This window comes from Schistocerca nitens, chromosome 5, assembly GCF_023898315.1.
Source record: "Schistocerca nitens isolate TAMUIC-IGC-003100 chromosome 5, iqSchNite1.1, whole genome shotgun sequence".
NCBI lineage: Eukaryota > Metazoa > Arthropoda > Insecta > Orthoptera > Acrididae > Schistocerca > Schistocerca nitens.
In genome coordinates this window covers 298,002,200-298,026,293 of record NC_064618.1, presented here as the reverse complement: position 1 = coordinate 298,026,293, position 24,094 = coordinate 298,002,200, and the positions used below count along the sequence as shown (strand labels likewise).

The 24,094-nt window shown below is 42.8% G+C and overlaps 1 protein-coding gene across 2 annotated transcripts in view; it reads right to left on the bottom strand.

Moving 5' to 3' along the window:
- The window catches only part of LOC126259235 (myosin heavy chain 95F), a 399,009-nt gene extending 375,181 nt beyond the window's left edge, over positions 1-23,828 (bottom strand). Inside the window, exon 1 of one of the 2 annotated variants that reach the window (XM_049955854.1) lies at positions 23,771-23,828. The gene's annotated coding sequence lies outside the window, so the exon portion shown is untranslated. Of the gene's footprint in view, positions 1-23,606; positions 23,726-23,770 lie in introns of those variants that run through there. The other variant, XM_049955856.1, reaches the window with a different exon arrangement.
- Between the last annotated feature and the right edge of the window lie 266 nt (positions 23,829-24,094).

The following is a 24,094-nucleotide window of genomic DNA, read 5'->3' as shown; positions in this document are numbered from 1 at the left end:
CTCACACACAACTCCGACTGTCTCTGGCGCGCTACTGGCACGAACGAACTACATGCTCTCGCCACTCGCTACGTACAACTACTACCTCGCAACTGCACTACATGCTCTCGCGACTCGCTACGTACAACTACTCTCTCGCAACTGCACTACATGCTCTCGCGACTCGCTACGTACAACTACTGCCTCGCAACTGCACTACATGCTCTCGCGCGGTCAAGCGCAGACTAGGAACGATAAATAACTCTCTGGTCAGAGATTCTGTCATGCCTCGCCATCGCTGCTACTGACGTGTTTCACAGAGAAAATAGAGAAGATCCAACAAAGAGCGCCAGGTACCGATATACTGTTGTTCAATCGGCTCGAGAGCGTTAGGGATTCTCAACAAGCCACAGTGGTAGTCGCTATAAGGTTCACTGTGTTTCACTGAGAGGTTTATTATTGAAATTTCGAGAGAGTACGTTTCGGGAAGAGATGTAGCAACATATTACGTCCTCCCACACATGTCTTGCTACATAACTATGTCATGAAAATCAGAGACGTTAAAGCTCATGCAGGACAGTACAAGATGTACAACTTTGCTTACGCCGTTTGCCGATAGGTGGCGACAACGGTAAGTAGCGGTCGAAAGAAACAGATCGCAGACGTCAGGCAGTTAGCTTGGACCTCGGTCAACATAGCCTCATTCAAACATTAGTCGATATGTGTCTGCGTCATAATGTTGTTCTTGATTGAAAATGTCGGTTTACGAGCCAACTCTCGTCATTTGCGGGAGGTGTTACCGTTTTGTTTCAATATGAAGAAAACAGCGGCTGGGTCTCATCGAATGCTCTCAAGTACCTATGGTAAGTACGCTGTTAGTGAAAGAACGTGTCGTGAATGGTTTCAACGCTTCAAACGGTGATTTAAACGTCGTAGACCGGCATAGTAGTGGAAGAGAGAATTTTTTCGGAGATGCAGAATTGGAGACATTACTGAGTGAAGACTTGCGTCAAACTCAAGAAGAATTGGCACGATTAGTGGGAGTGACACAGCAAGCCATTTCAAAACGTCTCAAGGGTATGGGCATGATTCTGAACGAAGGAACTTGGGTCCCGTGTGAGCTGAAACCAAGAGACGTTGAACGGCGTTTGTGTGTTTGTGAACAGTTGCTTCAGAGGCAAAAACGAAAGGGATTTCTGCATCGCATTGTGGCCGGGGACGAAAAATGGGTTCATTACGATAACCCTAAACGCAAAAAATCATGGGGATATCGCGGCCATGCTTCCACGTCGACGGCCAAACCGAATATTCATGGCTCCTACATCATGCTCTGCATTTGGTGGGACCTACTCGGCGTCGTGTACTATGTGGTGTTCAAACAAAGTGAAATAATCACAGGTGCTCGTTATCGAACGCAGTTAATGCGTTTGAGCAGTGCATTAAAAGAAAAACGGCCGCAGTACAGCGAGAGGCACGATAAAGAGATTTTACAGCACGTCAACGCTCGACCCCACGTTGCAAAAGAGATCAAAATGTACTTGGAAACTTTAAATTGGGAAGTCCTGACATTGCTCCCTCTGACTACCACCTGTTTAGATCAATGGCGCATGGCCTGGCTGACCAACACTTCCGATCTCATGAAGAAGTCACAAATTGAATCGATTCGTGGATTGCTTCGAAAGATGAACAATTTTTTCGTCGCGGGATTCCTACACTGCCCGAATGATGCGAGAAAGTAGTGGCCAGCGATGGAAAAATACTTTGAATGATACGTGTGTAACCAATTTGTTTCATTAAAACCTCAAATGTTGGAGAAAAGCCGGCCGCTGTGGCCGTGCGGTTCTAGGCGCTTCAGTCTGGAATCGCGTGACCGCTACGGTCGCAGGTTCGAATCCTGCCTCGGGCATGGATGTGTGTGATGTCATTAGGTTACTTAGGTTTAAGTAGTTCTAAGTTCTAGGGGACTGATGACTATTGATGTTAAGTCCCATAGTGCTCAGAGCCATTTTTTTTGTTGGAGAAAAACGGCGGAAGCAAAGTTGTACAACTCCCATGTGCCATTTACGAATGGAAAAGGGGAGTGGGAAAATAATAGTGGTACCAGAGAGGTACCCTCTGCCACAAATCGCAAGGTGACTTGCTTGAAAAAAACCTTTGATAGAATAATAACGAAATACACGAACATTCAGTATTTCAAATAAATACGGATGTCGCATTATAAATGTTTCATCTTATACATTGACGCGAGAAATATCGTGGGACATTCCTAGTATTATGTCAGACCTCGTTTTTCCTGGTGTAGTGCAGCAACTACGTCGCAAGGACTCAACACGTCGTTGGTAGTCCCCTGCAAAAATACTGAGCCATGTTGCCTCCACAGCCGTCCGCAATTGCGAATGTGGAGCCAGTGGAGGATGTTGTGCACGAACTGATCTCTCGGTTATGTCTCATAAATGTTCAGTGGATTCATGTCGGGCGATTTGGGCGGCCAATCATTCGCTAGAATTGTCCAGAATGTTCTACAAACCGTTCGTGTACAATTTTGGCCCAGGGGCAAGCCGCCTCTTTGTTTAGGAACATGAAGACCATGTAAGCTGCAGATGTTAAGTAAACTAATGCGTTCTTAGTTGAATATATTCCCTCTTCCCTGAATCCAACATAGTAAGTGTTGTAGACTGAACAACAACAGTTAATAACCGCTCATACGAGAGTTTTGTAAACAACCACCTTCGTCGATAAAGAACATCTTGCTGAACATTTTTAAACAGCCCTTCCGTCGATGAATGACATCACATCATTAACCTTCCAATGAATTTTATTTCTGCACCTGACTTCTCATGACTACATACATGTGTTAATTCTATCTTAAAATGTACTGAATGGATACCCTAACTTTTCCAAGGTTATATTACCTCTGGTGAGAATTCATCGATGATATAAATTACAGGAGCATGCTAAAGTAAGCACTGTAGTATTCAAACTAATTTTCATTTTAATATGTTAGCTCATTATGCAATAAAAAATCTACCCGAACATTGTGGATTAAATAAGTCGACACCAGCAGCAACATATCACTTCTCTCATGTTGAACTTTTAAGCTTACACAGGCGAATGCGAAAGATCTCTCAACATTTCTTTTCTTTTTCCTTCTCTAATCTTTTCAGTTACGTCTTATATTTTGAGGAGTGTAATTCTCCTTGCCTAGGAAAGAGTTCTTAATTACTTGCAACGCAGTGCAATTTCTGGTTACAGTTGAAAATGAAATTGTTTGCAAACTGCCTTAGTTTTTCTAGTGTATGTTACGCGTCAGGTTCGATGAAGACCAACGTTCTAGAATAGATGATGTCCGTTTTTGTTTTTTTATGGTAATGTTAAATCGATAAGCACTTTGAAATGTTTGCGTTGTAGAAACAGGCAATGCATGACGTTTCTCTACTGAATACCGGTTATTTTTACAGTTTTGCGTAGCATTTAGGAGCAAATGGAAATCAAATTGAAAAGTTCCATCTACGCCGAGGTGTTGGTGTTGTGTGCACCATAACAACAGACGAACGGAACACGCACTAGTACACACAATGCTGTGTTAACCATGGCTGATTGAGAAAACATCCCAAGCGTATCATGGCAATGGAAAATTTATTCATTCGTGTATCACAAAAACGTTTTGTATGATTTTAGGTACAAATATCATCAGTAGACAGCAGATTTTTGTGTTGGATGCACAGTGACGCAGAGAAATAACACACAGGATTGTTATCAAGATGACTTAACGCTGTGAACATTTAGGCTACAGCCTACTCCAGTACTATCGTAACCTCCTGGGTGCTGCGTAATTATCAGATTTCGTTCCGCTAAATAAACAGCGCGTTTCTTCCAAGTGGTGCCATTAAAAGTAACTGAAAGCGTTTGTTATTCTTTTAAGTAGTCTGTGGTCCTTTTAAATTCATTTATTTATTATTATTAACAGAATTTATAGTTCGTTACGACTGCAGACATTATATCGTTTGAAGGCTTCATCATGAAAGAATACCAAGGACTTTTGTAATCACTAATCAATGTTTTCTTTAATTTACAGAGATGTAACTAATGCCGAATTTAATGCAATTTATTTATCGACCGCTTCCAGTCCAGGACCGTCTTATTCAAGGTAGTCAAATACGCAATTATAAAAACCATCATTACATGTCACACATCTTTCGAAATACTAGGGACATAATTCATGTCAAGCCCACCAATTTCCAAAACAATAACTGTGCGGAATGAGGCGCCAGCTATAATATTCAGAATTATTCTGCTTGACATAGTTAATGTGTTCAGAACTGTTCTACAAACTTAAATTATGTACCTCGGATTTTGAAAAGTGCATGATTTGTAATATTGGTTTTGGAATTGCATATTACACTACAGTGAACATCGTCTTGGACTAAAACTGATCGGTAAATAATTGCATTGAAGTCAGAATTTGCATTATGCATTTCCTACAGTATTTGTATAATGATACCTGCCTAGACAATAGGTTTAGTATCTGTTTGGTTTGTCACAGTTACATATTATGAGTAGATTCCAAACGTTTAATAGCGTAATCTACCGACCTGCGTCTCCTATGAGAGACAGAATGCTGGAGAAAGAATACAGTCTTCCACTGTGTTTGACAGCACTACAGAGACTATAAGAGGGTTTTATTATTTGTAGGCGAAATCAGGACATGACAGCGATATTAACGACTTTCGAAAATCAGGTGTGGATACTACTGAAGCAACCGACTCGGTTAAAGCAGCGAATCACGAAACTGATACAAGCTCGTTAGTCAGAACAGAAGACATAGTACTCACAGAAGCGTATAAAAAGAAATGAAATGAAAAATATGAAAGCTGCAAAACAGGGGTTTTTAACTACATAAAGAACAAGAAAGTGAACTTTGACAGTGTGAAGTCCTCATTCAGGTATCCTTATGTAAGCTTTCAGTGATTTCCCTAAATCACTGCAGGTAAATAGCGATAATTACCTTAAGTAGCTAACATGCGCTGCCTTTTCTCTTCAATAGTCCCATTAGAGCTACTAAGCCTTTTGCGTAGCCGCAGAGCGTTACATTATAAGACCCGAAGTTATTACACTTCCCATCCCTGTTTCTCCATGAGCATCTTAAAAAATGGATACATGCAACTAATTTCATTTGTAGTAAAAGTTTAGACTAAGAATTTACTATCTGAAAACACATGAAAATTCATATCACTGATGTCAGTGTACTCGGAAGAGTTTCTAGAAACCATAATCAGACTTCGACGACTTAATTTTTTTACGTACAGACAGCTTAATTCGTTGCCTTTTCCGGCTTAATATGCCGTGTTTTCTGTCAAGATGTATGATATATTACACTATTCTCTTCTGGTAATAATTATTTTCTCAAATTATTCTGTTAATACAATACAAAACTTCGCTACAGTGGTATATGATTCTTCTCTATCGGATCTTTATACAGCTTCTCAGGCGCTGGAATCAGTCAAGTAGTGTTGATATTCTAATCTGAATTAACGAAAGCTAGCAGAATTTAAATATAATGACATACCATTGCAGGGATCCGATAGATATGTTCGCTAAGACACAAGTACGCCAACAAATTCTGCCGCTACCCTGAGGGAAGGAGGGAGAGGGGGGGGGGGGGGGCGGTTCCTTAGCCTTAGCGTAACTTTCACCTCCGATGGTATTAAGCATCCTGAAACTCTCCATGATTCTTATTTTATAATAAACTGTCTATTTACCCTTAAGTACATGCGTTATACACACTGACGGAAGAAAGTCACAGCAGTTTTTGCATCCGAAAGATGATGCCCATTGAAGTTTGGCGCCAGTCGCGTAAGAGTGGCGCCAGTAGGGCCACTACGAGGTTGCAAATCAAATTTGCTTTAAATACAGACTACTGGTCGTGAGAGTTAGTTATGTTTGAGACTGGACTTGGCGAGATGATGTTCGGCGTATGACTGTGGCACACCGCGCATTCCACTGACCCCAAACCACCGCCATTTGCGACTTCAATGGAGGCAAGCGAGAGATCATTGGTGGTCAGGGTGAAGGTCTGTTTGATTTTCTGACGAAATTTGGTTTTACTTCGGTGCCAGTGATGGCCGTGTGTTGGTTAGGACACCAGTTGAGAGCCTGCAACCAACCTGTCTGGGTGCTAGACACAGTGGACCTACACCTGGAGTTACGGTCTGGGATGTGATTTCGTATGACGGCAGGAGCACTCTCGTGGTTATCCCTAGCACCCTGACTGCGAATCTGTTCGGCAGTCTAGAGACTCGACCTGTTTTGGGGCCATTCTTGAATAGCATTTCAGGGGGTATTTTGCAATAGGGTAACGCTCGCCCACATACTGCTGTTCTAACTCAACATGCTCTACAGTGTCGACATGTTGCCTTGGCCTGTTCGATCATCATATGTGTTCAATCGAGCACATACGAGCCATCATCGAACGACAACGCCAGCGTCATCCACAGACAGCGTTAACCGTCCCTGTGCCGAGCGACCAAGTGCAACAAGCATGGCTCTCTATCCCACAAACGGACATGCGATTTCTGTGCACGACAATGCTTGCATGTTTGCATTCAACGTTCTGGCGGTTAAATCGGTTATTAGTGTACCAGCATTTAACAACTGCTATGGCTTATCTCGGGCTTACATTAAACATTGATCTTGCAATGCTAATCACGTAAATATGTGACCTAGACAAAGGTCTTCCCGAAATGTCGTGACTTTACATTATTTTTTGGTGTTGCGATTTGTTTTCCGTCAGTGTAGGCAATGGGGCGCAGTGAATCCATTACTACCGATCCTCTTACGTTCAAATCAATGTTCCCATTGATGACCTAACTGTTTCCATTTGAGTAGTATTCGTAACGTAACAATTAGTGAGGCAGCTATTGCCTGTTAAAAGTTTGGTTGGACTACTCTTATCATATCTGTATGTTTCCGATATACTCAATGTCAGATGTAACACTAAAGGTGGCAGTAGAGACATATAAATTACGAACAAGCTACCGGCTGTGATTTCTACGAGATGATTGATTGGTTGATTAATTGAGATGGTTTATGGGACCAAACGGCGAGGTCATCAGTCCGCTATTCCGAAGTTACTCACGGAAGAAACAGAGCCCGCTAAAAGTGGACGGATCCAGTCAGCGGAGTCAAATTATAAAATAATGAAGTTAAAAATCACACCGTAAAAGGCATAAAACGTGAGACCAAATCCAAAGACTGGAAAAAAAGGGTTGCCATGCAAACAGCTGCCGTGACCGAGGAGCATGGACTACTGATGAACAGCGTCGCATTGCGTTAAGAAAAGAGCGATTCTGCACTATCCCTAGTGACCATCGTCGACGCTTATGGCGGCGACCCGGGAATTGATCTCAATATTTCAATATTTTGGCGACGGACAGTGGTGTTACACATGGCGTTATCTACGAGGGTGAGTCAAATGAAAACCTTAAATATTTTTAAAATATTATTTATTGTGCAGAATTGGTACAAAGCTGTATCACTTTTTAACTTAATCTCCCCCAAGCTCAATGTAAGTCCTCCAGCGCTTACAAAGTGCATAAATTCCTTTAGAAAAAAATTCTTTTGGGTTTTCCGCACAACCACTCATGCACCGCGTGGCGTACCTCTTCATCAGAACGGAACTTCTTTCCTCCCATTGCGTCTTTGAGTGGTCCAAACATATGGAAATCACTTGGGGCAAGATCTGGTGAGTATGGTGGATGAGGAAGACACTCAAAATGCAGGTCTGTGATTGTTGCAACTGTTGTACGGGCAGTGTGGTGCCTTGCATTGTCATGTTGCAAAAGGACACCTGCTGACAGCAATCCACGTCGCTTTGATTTGATTGCAGGCCGCAGATGATTTTTTAGGAGATCTGTGTATGATGCACTGGTGACAGTGGTCCCTCTAGGCATGTAATGCTCCAAAATGACGCCTTTTTCGTCCCAAAATAGAGTCAGCATAACCTTCCCTGCTGATGGTTTTGTTCGAAACTTCTTTGGTTTTCATGATGAAGAATGTCTCCGTTCCTTGCTCGCTCTCTTCGTTTCTGGGTAGTGGAAGTGAACGCAGGTTTTGTCCCCAGTAACGATTCTTGCAAGGAAGCCATCACCTTCTCGTTCAAGGCGCCGAAGAAGTTCTTCACAAGCATCAACACGTCGTTCTCTCATTTCAGGAGTCAGCTGCCGTGGCACCCATCTTGCAGACACTTTGTGAAACTGGAGCACATCATGCACAATGTGGTGTGCTGACCCCTGACTAATCTGTAAACATGCTGCAACCTCATTCAGTGTCAGTCGGCGGTTTTCCTTCACTATGGCTTCAACTGCTGCAATGTTCTGTGGAGTCACAACTCGTTGTGCCTGACCTGGACGAGGAACATCTTCCACTGAAGTCACACCATTTGCCAACTTCCTACTCCATTCGTAGATTTGCTGCTGTGACAAACATGCAACACCGTACTGAACTTTCATTCGTCGATGAATTTCAATAGGTTTCGCACCTTCACTAGGCAAAAACCGAATAACAGAACGCTGTTCTTCCCTGGTGCAAGTCGCAAGTGGGGCGGCCATCTTTATACTGTTACTGCGACGGTATGTGTGCAAATGCATTATGCTGCCACCTACAGGCCATTCTGCACGCTATTTGTAGCACGCTTACCTACTTACAGAATAACGGCGCGAAATTTCGATTTGTTATTACAAATTTAAGGTTTTCATTTGACTCCCCCTCGTACATCTACATCTATACTCTGCAAACCACCGTGAGGTGCACGGCAGAGGGTACGTCCCATTGTAGGAGTTACTATGGTTTCTTCGTGTTCCTTTCACGTATGGAGCGCGACAGGAATGATTGTCTGAATGCCTCTGTGCGTACAGTAATTATTCTACTGTTATCTTCACGATCCCTGTGTGAACGATACGTAGGGGGTTGTAGCATATCCCTAGAGTAATCATTTGAAGTCGGTTCTTCAAACTTTGCTAATAAACTTTCTCGGGATAGTTGACGTCTATCTTCAAGAGTCTTCCAGTTCAGTTCCTTCGGTATCTCTGTGACATTCTCCCAAGGACTAAACAAACGTGTGACCATTCGTGCTGCCCATCTCTGTATACGAACAATATCTCCTATTAGTCCTATCTGGTACAGGTCCCACACAACTGAGCAATATTCTAGAACGGCCTTATATGTGATTTGTAAGCAATCTCCTTTGTAGACTCATTGCACTTGCCCAGGATTCTACCAATAAACCGACGTCTACCAACTGCTTTACCCACGACTGAACCTGTGTGGTCGTTCCATTTCATATCTTTACAAAGTGTTACACCCAGGCATTTGTATGAGTTGTCCGATTCCAACAGTGACTCACTGACATTATAGTCACAGGATACTACGCTTTTTTCGTTTTGTGCGGTGCAAAATTGTACACTGCTGAACATTTAGAGCAAGCTGTCAATCTTTGCCTCAAGTTGAAATCTTATCAAGGTCTGACTGAATATTTATGCAACTTCTCTCAGATAATACTTTATTATACATCCGAAAAAAGCCTTATTTAACTGTTAACATTGTCTGCAAGGTCATTAATATACAACATGAACAGCACGGATCCCAACACACTTCCCTGGGGTACACCCAAAATTACTTCTATAACTGACGATCACTCTCCATCCAAGATGACTCGCTGTATCCCTCTACCAAAAAGTTCTCAATCGAGTCACAAGTCTGGCTTGATACCCCGTATGTTCGTACTTTTGACAAGTGCTAAAAGGAATACGTTAAACTTCGGTTACATGATAATTGAGTCAAATCTAACGGCTGTAAATTCAACTAAATACCTGGGAATTGCAATTACGAACAAGTTTAATGGAAAAGAACACCTAGAAAATGTTGTGGGGAAGGCAAACCAAAGACTGCGTTTCACTGCCAGGACACTTACAAAATGTAACAGATCTACTAAACAGACTGCCTACACTACGCTTGTCCGTCCTCTGTTAGAATAGTGCTGCGCGGTGTGAAATCCTTACCAGACAGCATTGACGGGGTACATCCAGAAAGTTCAAAGAAGGGCAGCACGTTTTGTACTATCGCGAAATAGGGGAGAGAGTCACTGAAATGATAAAGGACTTGGGCTAGACATCATTAAACAAAGGCGGTTTTCGTTGCGGCGGAATATTGTCACGAAATTCCAGTCACCAACTTTCTCCTCCGAATGCGAAAATATTTTGTCGACGCCGACCTAATACGGAGAAACGATCATGATGATAAAATAAGGGAAATCGAAGCTCGCGCTGAAAGGTATAGGTGTTCGTTTTCTCCGCGCGCTGTTCGAGATTGGATTAACAGTGAATTATTGTGAAGTTGCAGAATGAGATTTCCACTTTGCAGCGGAGTTTGCGCTGATATGAAACTTCCTGGCAGATTAAAACTGTGTGCGGACCGAGACTCGAACTCGGGACCTTTGCCTTTCCCAGGAAAGTGCTCTACCATCTGAGCTACCCAAGCACGACTCACGCCCCGTCCTCACAGCTTTACTTCTGCCAGTACCTCGTCTCCTACCTTCCAAACTTTACAGAAGCCCTGCTGTGAAGGTGGCTCGATGAACCCTCTTCCAGGCACTTAAATGTGATTTGCAGAGCATCCATGTAGATATCTACCTGGTTGTCTTGGGCCAAAGCTTCCAGTATGTCACGTGAGAAAAGTGCGAACTGGGTTTCAGATGATCGTCTAAGATTCTACAACAAATCTATGTCAAGGATATTGGACGGTAGTTTGTGGATCACTTTACCTGTGACTTATTCTAAGAACGGGGCACGGTTTTTTTACGAGGTATCAACGACAGTTTATAGTTAGAAGAGGGGCTAACTCAGCCCCGTATTCAGTATAGAATCTGACACGGATTCCATCGAGGCCCGGAGCTTTGTTCAATTTTAAGGATTTCAGCTGTTTCTATACACCACTGACACTAATACTTATTTAATTAATCTTTTCAATGGTACGAGGATTAAATTGGGGCATTTGTCTTGGGTTTTCCTTTGTAAAGGTCATGGCTATATGGGGCGAACTCTGACGGCACATTGGTACGTCACAGACATTCTGCGTCCTCATATGGTCCCTCCCATGCGAGAGTATAATGGTGCGATTTTTGAACAGGACAATGGAAGTCCACACATGGCAAGTGTCCCTATGAACTGTCTGTATGATTATGAGGTATTCCCGTGGTCACGCAGATCCACTGATCTATCTCCGGCAGAACATGTGTAGGATCAGCTCGAACGTCAACTCCGTCGCACAGCCACTATCCAGCTTATCAAGAACCGGTTACGTCAGTTAACGGCCAATTTGTCTCAGGAGAGGATACTATGGCTTTATGAGTCCTTCTCCAACCGAATCAGTGCACGCATTCAGACCATAATAGCGGGCTGATACTGTCCATTTCGTTGTAAATTTGACTCTGTTTTGTAATCACTGCAGTAATACATACCGTCTCAATCTGTGCCGTTCATTTTCTCCTGTCCTTCTGGGTGCTTCTCTCTCTCTCTCTCTCTCTTTTTCCAGGCAGCGTACATACACGAATCTCTGAAGCGAAACGAGTGCAACCCGTGGACGTCACAGCCCCATATGGTACGATAATCGATATTAATGTGCTTTCAGTGAAGCCAAAAAGTAGCTGTGATAAGTTTGGCGAGATAAAAATCGCTTTATTTACTTACGTTATCTACACGGGAGAGCAGTAGGCGAAGTGATGAGCACTTCATGCAGTTTTAACCACACCCAAAAAAAATATAATCGGCGGAGTTGTCATATGTCAAACCAAGTTATTCCTGCAATCTAGTGTCAAATGAATGTATTCGCACGCCACCGTGCCAAGTTACCTCCGCTGGCGTGCTGTTACTCACGCAGGTCTTCTGGTGCCGTATTCCAAGAATTTCCAATTCTTCGTCAGTGACGTCATTGGCCCGTCTCTTATTCAGTTGACGTGGATATAACTCTATGTATTGTTACTTCTCCATTAACGGGAACGTTTTGTCTGAACGTCGGTGGTCAGAACAATAAAATCAACCGCAACCATGTCCTTGATCAAAACTGATATCCTCCAGATAACTCCGAGGCTCTAGACGGACGACGTAGGATGGTCACATCAACAAATTATCAGTTATCAGAAAGGACAAGGCTCACCGCAAATACTGGCACATGATGGTCAACGTAAGATAGTTAATCCAATGCGTGTGAATAGATAAAAAAAAGTTGTTTCATTGTTTTAACGCCGATTGGCCACGAGAATCGACGAAATGTCGATGGGTAGCTATAAGAGCAATGCGAGATGAAATTACCATCTAACCGCTTTGTGGGGAAGACTGCTGTCAAAATAAAATTCAGCGGAGCAATCCTACATATCTCACGCCTAGACTAGACACGGTTAGCCTAATGGTAAGGTGATCACTCGCGATGGCGGGAAATTCAGGTTAGAGTCCCGGTTCGGCACAAATTTTCACATGTCACCAACAGATAGAACATCTGAACCTAATACAGCTGACACCAAGTTATTCGCATTTGGGGAATTTAATTCGATCTAATTTCGAACTGTTGTCAATCATCATCAATGTAAATATTTGTCACCTAACGACCATTAAAAGTGAAATCAGAGTATTCCTGTCTTATTTGATGACGTATGGACAGTGATTGTTGTACACCATATATAAAGACTGGAATAGGACCGAAATGTAAGATGTGCCGCATGTTTTTCAGAATGAAGATTGTTCGTTTAAATTTCGTCTAGAGATAAACATGAAAAAGACAAAACTAATGGTTATTAATCGACAAAATTAAGATAAAATACAGCTTACAGGCTGCTGAAAGGATCCGGAGGCAGTGAATGGTTGTGTATATTTAGAATCTCCGATCAATCACAAATGCAACTGCGACGAAGAAATAAAACGACGAATCGTCCGTGTCCGAGGCGCGAGATCACTAAAATCTGGCAGAACCGATCATCATCCAAAACAGCGAACATCAGCTTGATGAAATCATTTGGTGTTCCCCGTGTTTTTGTATGGCTGTGAGGCCTGGACCTTGAAAGCTAGTAACAACACACAAATTGATGCCTTCGTGATGTGGCATGTTATGCGTACTTTGCGCCATTTGAAGTTTATCTTGCAGTGTCAGTCAAAGCTAGTACAGTCCCTTGGGGAGAAGCGGTTAATGCATAACTGATCACCTTGCAACGAAAAACAGAAGGCAGAAACCACGAGGAAGAGCAGCAAGTAGATGGCTGGATCAAGCGATGAAGATTCACATTGTATGAAGAAGGGCTAAAGGTCGCTGTGGGTGAAGACGTCCAGTCGAATATTCAGTTAATTAAGAAATGAACGAAGACACGACGTCGCGACACTCAGCAATGATTAAATCGATTAATGATGATGACGCTTTGTGCTTCCCTTCCCGTAACACATTTGGTAGCTTACCATGTGTGGGTCAGATGTAGATGATAGTATCGGTACATTCTTGACGTTGTGGGTTGATAAATGTTGAAAGTCCCAACAAAAATGTATAATGCTCCATGTGTCCCACACCGTCTACTATTCCGCATAATTCTGGCTGTGTAATTCCGTATAACTCTCTCTGTGTAGCTACAATCACGTCAGTAAACATTTAATAAAACACTCATGAAACCACCTGAAAGAGATATGACGTTTGCTGGCGATAAATATTTATTTTGCACTGTTAAGGTATACATAAAGCGTAAGTACATACACAAGCTGCGACATGGTCGCGAATGGAACAGTGACCCGAATATAGAATAAATTTCCGTTCCGTCACGTCCATGGTTAGAAATTTTTTGTCGTCAGACTACCGGTTTCGGTCTATAATGACCATCTTCAGATCTGTTTTTTAAAAACATGTCCTAATATACTGGAGCCACTATGGCTCCAGTATATTAGGAATATACATAGTCAATAATATAGACAACCACTTAATTGCGTTGTCCAAAAAATTCTGTGTTGTAGTTACATTGACAACGAGAAGACCTAAGACACGGGCCAATCGATTCGGCTCACGGTTGGCAAACTATCTAATGGTGTGTGGCGGAGGGTACTTTTTGTACCACTAACTGAGACCTCCAACCCTCTTCCACTGTGAACAGCACGTGGGAAGATTGATTGTCGTTAAGTCTCTGTATTGGCTAATTTCTCGAATTTTCTGCTCATGGTCATTATGCGAGACGTATCTGGGGGAAGTAATATGCTGCCCGAGTCTTCCTGGAAAGTGCTCTCTCTAAATTTCAATTGTAAATCTCTCTGTGATGCACAACGCCTCTCTTGTAACGTCTGCCAACGGAGTTTGTTGAGCATCTGCGTAACCCCATCGTGCCCACTAAACGATCCCGTGAAGAAATGTGCCGCTCTTCGTTGGATCTTCTCTATCTCTTCTACCAGTCCTATCTGGTAGGGATCCCAGATAGATGGACATTACTCAACACTCGGTCGAACAAGCGCCGTGTAAGCCACTTCCTTCGTGGATGAGCTAAATGTCCTTAAGGTTCTTACTGTGAATCTGAGTCTGCATGTGTTTTTCGCAGTGTTTGTTTTATGTGGACATTCCACTTAAGGTCGCTCTGGATAGTTACTTGTAGGTATTTTATGGTAGATAATGTTTCCAGCAGTTTGTCATCAGTCGTGTATTTCTTTTCCTATATATGCGCAATATGTTAAATATTTACGTTAAGGGTCAACTGCCACAGCTTGTACCATTCATCAATTCTCTGGAGATCATTCTGCAAATCGTTACTATCTTCTGGCGCTGCTACTTTGTTATGGACAACTGTATCATTTGCGAACAGCCTTAGAGAACATACGATGCTTTCTACTAGTTCATTTATATATATTGTCGCTGGTGTACCACCTAAAATGAAAAATCCTTAAGATATTTTGGTTCGCTTCTCTCTTGCTTTTGGGCTCAAATGGCTCTGAGCACTATGGGACTTAACATCTGTGGTCATCAGTCCCCTAGAACTTAGAACTACTTAAACCTAACTAACCTAAGGACATAATAATAATGTCGTGTGACGAGGGCCTCCCGTCGGGTAGACCGCCCGCCTGGTGCAAGTCTTTCGATTTGACGCCACTTCGGCGACTTGCGCGTCGATGGGGATGAAACGATGATGATTAGGACAACACAACACCCAATCCCTGAGTGGAGAAAATCTCCGACCCAGCCGGGAATCGAACCCGGGCCCTTAGCATTGACAGTCTGTCGCGCTGACCACTCAGCTACCGGGGGCGGACTACCTAAGGACTTCACACACATCCATGCCCGAGGCAGGATTCGAACCTGCGACCGTAGCAGTCTCGCGGTTCCCGACTGAAGCGCCTAGAACCGCTCGGCCACACCGGCCGGCACTTGTGAGCAGATCTGCAGGAAGAATGAGTGTCAGTTGCCTCAACATGAAACTGATGACATCATTCGCAGCATGCCCAGTAGTTGTCAGGCCCGTATTGCTGCCAGAGGTGGTCACACGCCGTATTGAGCACATTAACCAGTTGTCGGAATGTGTGCAAATCCGTTGTTTTTGTCTAACGTTATGTGTGTTGCAATTGTGTGTGCCCTGTAATTTTTACACTGTTTCTACTTTACTATCACCTGTTTATACTATTTTGTGGCAAGATAAACGCAACCTTGCAAAATTTCTGTTTGTTGCTTTAATTTTATACACGGGAGTATTTCAGAGTCACTCTAACACACAGGCATAATACATTAATGGATCCTGGCTGACATGAACTACAGTAGTTGTAAGAAACTCTATGAAAAACAGCTTTCTAGTAACTACGTTGTACAGTTATTTTGACGACCCATTGTGACTTAAGGTAGCGAATTTGCAGCGCCGACTTTTTTAAGTGTCGATTCATAGCTCAGATTTCTCACTGCCAGCTTAGCTGTGTGCCAACAGAGCTCTAACGACCCACAAAAGAATAAGCACCTGCATGGCGGCACCTGAAAAAAGTGCCCACTTGCACGCTGCGTTTCAAATAACAAACGATATGTTTCCTATATATAATAAACAGCTTGGATAGACTATACGTGCCACTCCGAATCTTTCCGAAATCACACGATCAATATGTTGTGTTCTTTTCACAGAATGGAAGTATGCATGCAGGAGCTTTACATGCTAACCTTTGCGACGATTCTACAAACAACGACGTTTTATAGCACCACGATTTGATTCCCTAATTATAATAATGCATATTTTTGCAACGAAAGAAACAGTGTAAATGATTTGAGCCACACTGAACGTCTTTCCAAGATTCTAACAACTACACTCCACGAGTTATTACACTACTTCAAAAGCGTTATCCGTTACACTGCAGAAACACGACTAGTTTCGATAGTTTGCCTTGTATTAGTACGGTAGTCCGGTTCGTGCTTGTGAATTTTGCGTCTGCCAATTTGTAGACAGGAATAGATACACAGCAGTCTCAACGAACACAAACACTGTTTTGCGAGCCCTTTCTTGGAACAAAATAAGGGCGCAGCGCAAACGAGTGAACAAATAATATCTACTAGTCAAGTTACAATACCGCACTGTAAATAAGTTTACTCGTTAAATTAGTGCATACATACATACATTAATCCTTGTTCCATAGATCATGAATACGAGATTTCGTAATGATGTTTACACTAAATAATTATTATTTTTTAGAGTTACTACTTCATATCTAAGAATTCACCTACTGAGTAGATGGAGTTTTCATTCAGAAATTCTTTTAATTTACTTTGAAATGTTGGTTGGCTATCTGTCAGACTTTTAATACTATTTCGCAAATGACCAAAGATTTTAATGGCAGCATAATCCACACCTTTCTGTGCCAAAGTGAAATTTAATCCAGAACAGTGAAGATCATTCTTTCTTCTAATGTTGTAGTTATGCACTTCGCTGTTATTTTTGAACTGAGATGGGTTATTAATGACAAATTAATGACATAGAACTCTGTAACGCAGCGGAATTTTCATTTGCTTTCGTGTGGTACCAGGATCTGTTTGCACCTGTATTTTTGTCTTAACAATAGCAAAGTAACTCATCTCTTTTTTATGTCAACGTAATAATAAAATCGTATCATGTTTGCTAATATAGCCACCATATTCAAGCGTCACAGACTTTATGAATACGTAAATAATTGTCGATTGTTCTCTTAACAGAATGTTAGGTTTCGGCACAGTGGTTTGTGGCCTTCGCCCGTTATATGTTTAATATTATGTTAGTATGTTGATGACTGTAAACAAAAAGTAAAGCTATAACGGAGAAGGGCTTCACAACGAAAAAACCTAATTTCAGTTAAAACTTTAGTCGAGGTCGCAACATCATTTTTTTTATTATTATGACCGTTTTCGGCTTATGTTAAAGCCATCCTCAGATTTTTTGGGCCCCTTATGGCTGGTGCACGATCGTGGTATCACTTGAAAAACCGAGGAGCCGCCTGCACCAGCCATACGAAGCCCAAAAAATCTGAGGATGGCTTTAACATAAGACGAAATCGGTCATAATAAACAAAAAAAGAATCTTATTCTGTCGCTGCAGACATCCTTAGGTGATACGATTAAAACGCTACAAGGTTTTCACTAAGCTGAAGACTTCATAAGGTGTCCATATTTGGCAAAAACATAAAAAGAAGAGCCCTATCATTCAAAACTGGAAAGTTGGGCTGTAATGTCATGTCGACCATGAGGTCTTTACAGACTGAGCCGCATAGTCCAAGAATGAGGAAGAAAATAGATAGTGTCCTTTCAACGAAACAATCCCAGAATTTGCCTTAGTCGTTTTACGAAAACAATGGAAAATCTCAATCAGGGTGGTTGCATGGAGAACTGGACCCAGTTCTTCCAGAATGTGAGCCCTGTTTGCTGACCACTGGATCACCTCGCTCGGTTATCTGTCAAGTAATCATCTACAGCCGAGAACGCACCTCTTTATCTGTGCAAGTACCTTTGCCAACTGGAGTGGAAATTGAATTTTTTGTGAATTAGTTTTTATGCAGTCCTGGGGAAACAGCAACAGGTAATGAGTATAAATGTGTAAAAGCTATCAGGGTGCCACAATACTGAATTATGGAGAACATGTAACAAGGTGAGGCGTTGGGATCACGGATTTACTTCAAACTTTGTACACCTTTACTAGGCCATTAAAACAACATAATGAAAGTAGTAAGGTGCACTACTCTGGCAGTTCCGAGAAAATTTTAAGAGAAGTTTTACACGTCTCTTATTTAAATGATGTATCAGTGCAATGGTTCCGGGCGCAAGAAGTCATTGTGATCATGTGGGGGGTTAGCATTAGTGATTAGCGTACCGGCCGTGGACGAGGCAAAGGTTCGAATACAGCTAATACTAATGTTTCAATCTACATTATTTTCGTCACTGGCCACATTATTTAATTTGTGTGACATTTCAGAGTAACATAATGAAAACAAACCATGCGCATTTTCGTGAAGTTGTAGTGAATTTCATATATTACTTAACTGTTTACTATTTGTAATTAAATTTTCAAAGATGAGGGACACGCTTGGAAAGTCCAAGTCAAACCTCGATGAATAATGATGCGACTGACGTTATTGACAGTCAGTAGTATAGCAAGTCACAGTGTGCCAGACCGCAAGAGTAATGTAGAATTACTCGCCCGATGTGCTCTCGACATCACACGTTGCAGGATGTCATTTACCATACAGACATGGAAAACACAAATTGAAACTTCATACAAATACTTTGTGCAAATAAATGTGATTTTTTTTCATCTTATTACCTCTCAAATGTCTTCTAAATTAAATAATATGACCAGTGATGAAAGAATAGATTAATAATTAAGTTTGAGCGAGACTCGAACCGTCGCCTCACACACGTTCGTCTTCACGAAGTTCGAACGCTAATCACTTGACCGCCACGCTCCTACGGGCAGATTCATAAGCCACATAATAGACGTGTAAAACTTCTCTTGCGATATTCTCAGAATTGCAAGAGTAGTTGTCTTAAATGTCTACTAAAGGTGTGCAAAGTTTCAAGTACCGGGTGATCAAATATCAGTATAAATTTGAAAACTTAAAAACCACGGAATAATGTAGATAGAGAGGTGAAAATTGACACACATGCTTTGAATGACATGGGGTTTTATTAGAACAAAAAAAAAAAGTTCAAAAAATGTCCGACAGATGGCGCTGCACAGCAAAACGTCAGTGACTGCTACCGTGACGGGTGAGAGGTACGCCGATATGTTACAGAATCGCATCATGCCCAGCCTGGCTGATAAACACCTGCTGGAACGTACGATGTTTATGCAGGATGACGCTCCACCCCATATTGCTAGACGCGTGAAAGATCTCTTGCACGCGTCGTTTGGTGATGATCGTGTGCTCAGCCGCCACTTTCGTCATGCTTGGCCTCCCAGGTCCCCAGACCTCAGTCCGTGCAATTATTGGCTTTGGGGTTACGTGAAGTCGCAAGTGTATCGTGATCGACCGACATCTCTAGGGATGCTGAAAGACAACATCCGACGCCAGTGCCTCACCATAACTCCGGACATACTTTACAGTGCTGTTCACAACATTATTCCTCGACTACAGCTATTGTTGAGGAATGATGGTGGACATATTGAGCATTTCCTGTAAAGAACATCATCTTTGCTTTGTCTTACTTTGTTATGCTAATTATTGCTTTTCTGATCAGATGAAGCGCCATCTGTCGGATATTTTTTGAACTTTCGTATTTTTTTTGTTCTAATAAAACCCCATGTCATTCCAAGCATGTGTGTCAATTTGTACCTCTCTATCTACATCATTCCGTGATTTACTCAGTTTTCAAATTTATACTGACCTTTTGATCACCCGGTATATCTGTGATCCCAACATCGTGGCCTCCCGCTGTAAGTTCCAGACGGATGCACCTGTATATGTCCATGTAGGCAGCACAGGCGTATATCTCCAGACCTCCCAAGACCATTTTACAACAAGATTTTGTATAGTAACACAGACAAATTTATCAACTAGCTTTCGGAGAATAGAGCAGCGTGGGCACTAAGAGCTGATAATGGCCAAGAAATCTAGAAATCGCAAGCTATATTTAACACAGGACAGATCTCAGTTTCTTGCCCTAGTGCACGTGGATGGGCTTATGGCCCGATCGCCTGCAGAGAACATTCGATCCAAGTAATGTCGCTCTTCACCGGCTTATGGTGCTGGCCGTCAAGAAAAAATGGGAGCCATTTCGTGAGTCCACATGCAGAACTGCACCCGCCATCGTAGCCAAGGTCGCCAACGAACATCAGCGCGGCGGCGCTCTCCTCGGGCCATGGTAGTAGAAAACTTTCAGTGCCAGTATTTAGTCAGCAAGATTAGCTGAAGTTCCTGATAAACATCCTTTGCGTCAGTGTCCCTGGATTAAGTTCCAAACCTGTCCACAGTTTCTCACGAAGTAAGAGCATGCGACACCGTCGATGGTGATCCATACGTCGGACTGGGATGTGCCAAGCTAGGCGACCCCTTTGGAGTGTTCGAGAGGAGTAGGTTCTATTATCTCCCTTCCCTTCATCCATAACAACACAAACACAACACTATATTACACACGCCTCCAGTCATCCACACAACGCAGATACACACTTGATACTTCGTAACAGGTAGTAGGAAGGCAACAACAAACCACCTCCAGTAAGACCTTGCTTAGAATGGCGGTTCAAGATTCCTGCACCTTCTCCCCTATGCTCAGTCCCTGAGTATGGGATTAGATGATTTGACACGCACAACCGGCAAACAAGATGATTTGACACGCACAACCGGCAAACAAGAGGACTGTTTACAGGCAAAACAGCAAAGGAAAGGCCCTCCCATAATAGAAGAGTAGTGAAAAGACTGACTTCCACACATAAGCAGAAACGAATGGAAAATACGTAGGACATTACCCGTTTACAAACTCGCTCTGGTCCTTTTCTTTCAATAAATGATTTAAAAGTCGGTATTACGCAAGTTTTTAACAAGGTCGGAAGTGGAACATTTTTATGTCTGCTTAAAAGTCGCCATTCGTCGTCCAAAATATTAAAAATACACCATACCCCCAGGTCTGTCCCCCGGCCCCTCTTGGGTGAGACAGTGTCGAGTTGTGACTTTCGCTGTTATTACTTCTTAAATCAATAAACAGCATGACTGCAAATCCCAGATTTTCAAATGACGTATTTCTTTGATGGACAATTTCTTGGTGATTAGGCTAAGACGATGTGCTAAAAACAATTGTAAACAAATTATTATTATTAACAAATCTAAGTCTCTAACATGTTAAGAGATGATGACAAGATTTGTTTGGAGGGGAAGGAGACAGTAACAAATTGTGACCCCCTCCCCAAACATCTGCGCCTAGTAGGCAACGGCGAATTATAAGAAAAAGGTGATAATGTAATTACCATAACAACAATCAATCAAAGAATGACCGTGGTCACACTTGCTTTTCTGTCTACCGTTGTCATATCGCTCTGCTACTTCAGGAGTTCGTTGCTACACACTGTTGCAGACGACGCTTCAGGCCGGAAACGTTAACAATTGTAATACGTTTCCGTCTGCATTGTTCGTCGCTCCATTGTTTAATTTACTCCACAAAATGTCCTAAATTAGTCGGTCAGAAAAGTGTTAAATTACCATCATGCGGATCAGACCCAGTACTGGCGTAAACGGACAACTTGTGAACGTATCTAGAACGGATACACCTAGCTGTTGCTGCTGCAGCCATATTGTATGCCTGGACAAACGTGAACTGATGTCGGCCCCCTCATTACTTGATTGTCACTCACTTTGTTGTTTTAATCGACGTACAGTAAAGTAATTTCTCTCTGTCTCACCTTATTGGAAGTTAACAAATTCACAAGGTCGGTTATTACATGCTAGTTATGCGAAAATGCCTTTGTTCTTATCTGCTGCATTGAGATGCGCTTGATGCAGCACGATTTCCTATTTCAAAGAAATTGCAACTTAATATGTATATGTACCGCGCTGTGGACCGCCCCACGTAACCTGTGCGTATGCACTAGCGTGAAGTTAAAATTCTGCACTGATTTCACTTTCCTGAACAAGTAGGAAAGGGAAACCGATAAGCCATAAACGTTTCTACATCCCTTGAGAAGCGTGGCAGCTAACGCGAAATGATGTAGAATGATCAATGATGAGGCACGGCTACTAAAAACTTTATCCGGCCACATATAAAGGCTGCGTACAGTAAGTAATACGCTGAGCTGTGCTTTCCTTTCGCCTGTGATCCACGAACGTAATGATGGCTCTCTCGCGGACGTTTTCATTACGAAGAGGGGACTCTAGTTTCATTGGAACCAACCGTCAAGGTCGATTATAGTTCTAGCCAAACACAGGCTGACGCCATCATCTAGAGGCGGAAGCACACTTTTATCCTCCTACACGCCAGGTCACTGTATGACAGTTCTAAGTCAAATTATAACTGGCGGTTTCACGTATTGTAAGCAGAAAATGTGATTTAATAGTTGCACTAGATCTGACAACAGTTCTGACTGATGATTTAGCGAATGAGAACATACTTACAGAATGCTGACAGGTTGCATTTACGCACAAAGCACGCTCCTTGTAGTAGGTCTGTCAGTGAGAGCGTATTACTGAGATGAACAAAAATGAAATGTTACTAAGTATTGTACAGATTTTTAACCTCACAAGCCGTTTGGAAGAATATTTGAGCATCGAAGTGTGCACTGGCCATTATCGGTACTCAGCCTAGAAATACGTACCAAGGGAAACATAAAGATTAACACAATTTCAGCCTCAATTATTAACCATTAAAGATGTTATTTCACATCGTCGTGCGTGTTTCCAGCAGATTTTGCGTCCTACCATAACGTGAAACGTAGATTTACTACTCTAAAAACAGACTAGCGGACACTTGACACCTGCTACATGTGTTGTTCTAATGAGAAAGAGCAACCACAAATGAACCTCCGAAGCTCGCACTTAATTCGGTCACGTCAGATGTACGTTACGCCCAGGACGCGAACACTCTCTCTTTCCAGTTGTCGCACACAAGCTGTAGTTTTGTCCCTCCCACGCGGAAATTACTTTTCCCTCATAAACACATTCATCTTCCACTCCCACTCCGACCACCCTTCCTTTCGTCATGCGTCGGAAGTCGCAGAGCACAGGAAACCGTGTATACTATTAACTGCCACTATATATTGGTAGCGGTAAAAGAAACCGGAAGAACGCCAAACGGTACAGGTAAAATTCTAGGTAGTCCCTGCCACAAACTTGTAAAAATAGCTTGAAAGGGTTTTCCTTAAGGCAATGACGGTAGCATGTAAATAGATGAAACTGGTAGGGAAATGAGTACGCAATGTCGAATGATTAACAATGCAAAAAGGTGTAGTTCTTAAGTGTCATCTTCGCACGTCTTGCGAGGTGATCTATGTAGATTTCGGTGTAGCAGGAGAAAGATGACGGCAGAGTGGAACTTGCGTGACTCAGGAAGGCGCAGCCGTATACTTCATACAAAGTTTGGAATGGCAATTGTTAGTGTAGAGCTCCGTGTGTCCATCTGGTTCACTGATGTTAAAAGTTCACCTGGTGCCAATGTTCGTGGAGCCTGACTGAAGACAAACGCAGCGGTGCGAAGCTGACCTCCGTCAGTTTGCAGCACAGCTGACGGTTGGCGGTGGCGGGCTGGCGCGCGCGCGCGGCAGGTGAGTGCGTTCCAGCTGCGAGGGCGCAGCGCTGCGCGGACTCACCAGACAGGCGAACGTGTTGCTGCGCCACAGGTCCGCCGCCGACTGGCGCGCGCCTCGGCTGAGCCCTGCCGCCGCCGACTGTCTCTTGTTCGCCGCGTCAGCCACGTACTGTTCCAGCGGTTGCAGGGCTGTCCACCGGGCGCCACGACTCGCGGCCCTTCGCGAAACGCGCCGCCATTTGCATACCCGGCAACTACCCTCCGGAAGCGTTCTGTAGGAAGCAAGACCTGTAGGTAGTCACCACCATCAATTCCTGAAAGCGTTCGTAGGAAGCAGAGGCTTAGGAATTCAGCTGTGACAGCCACCAGCATTATCAGTTCCTCT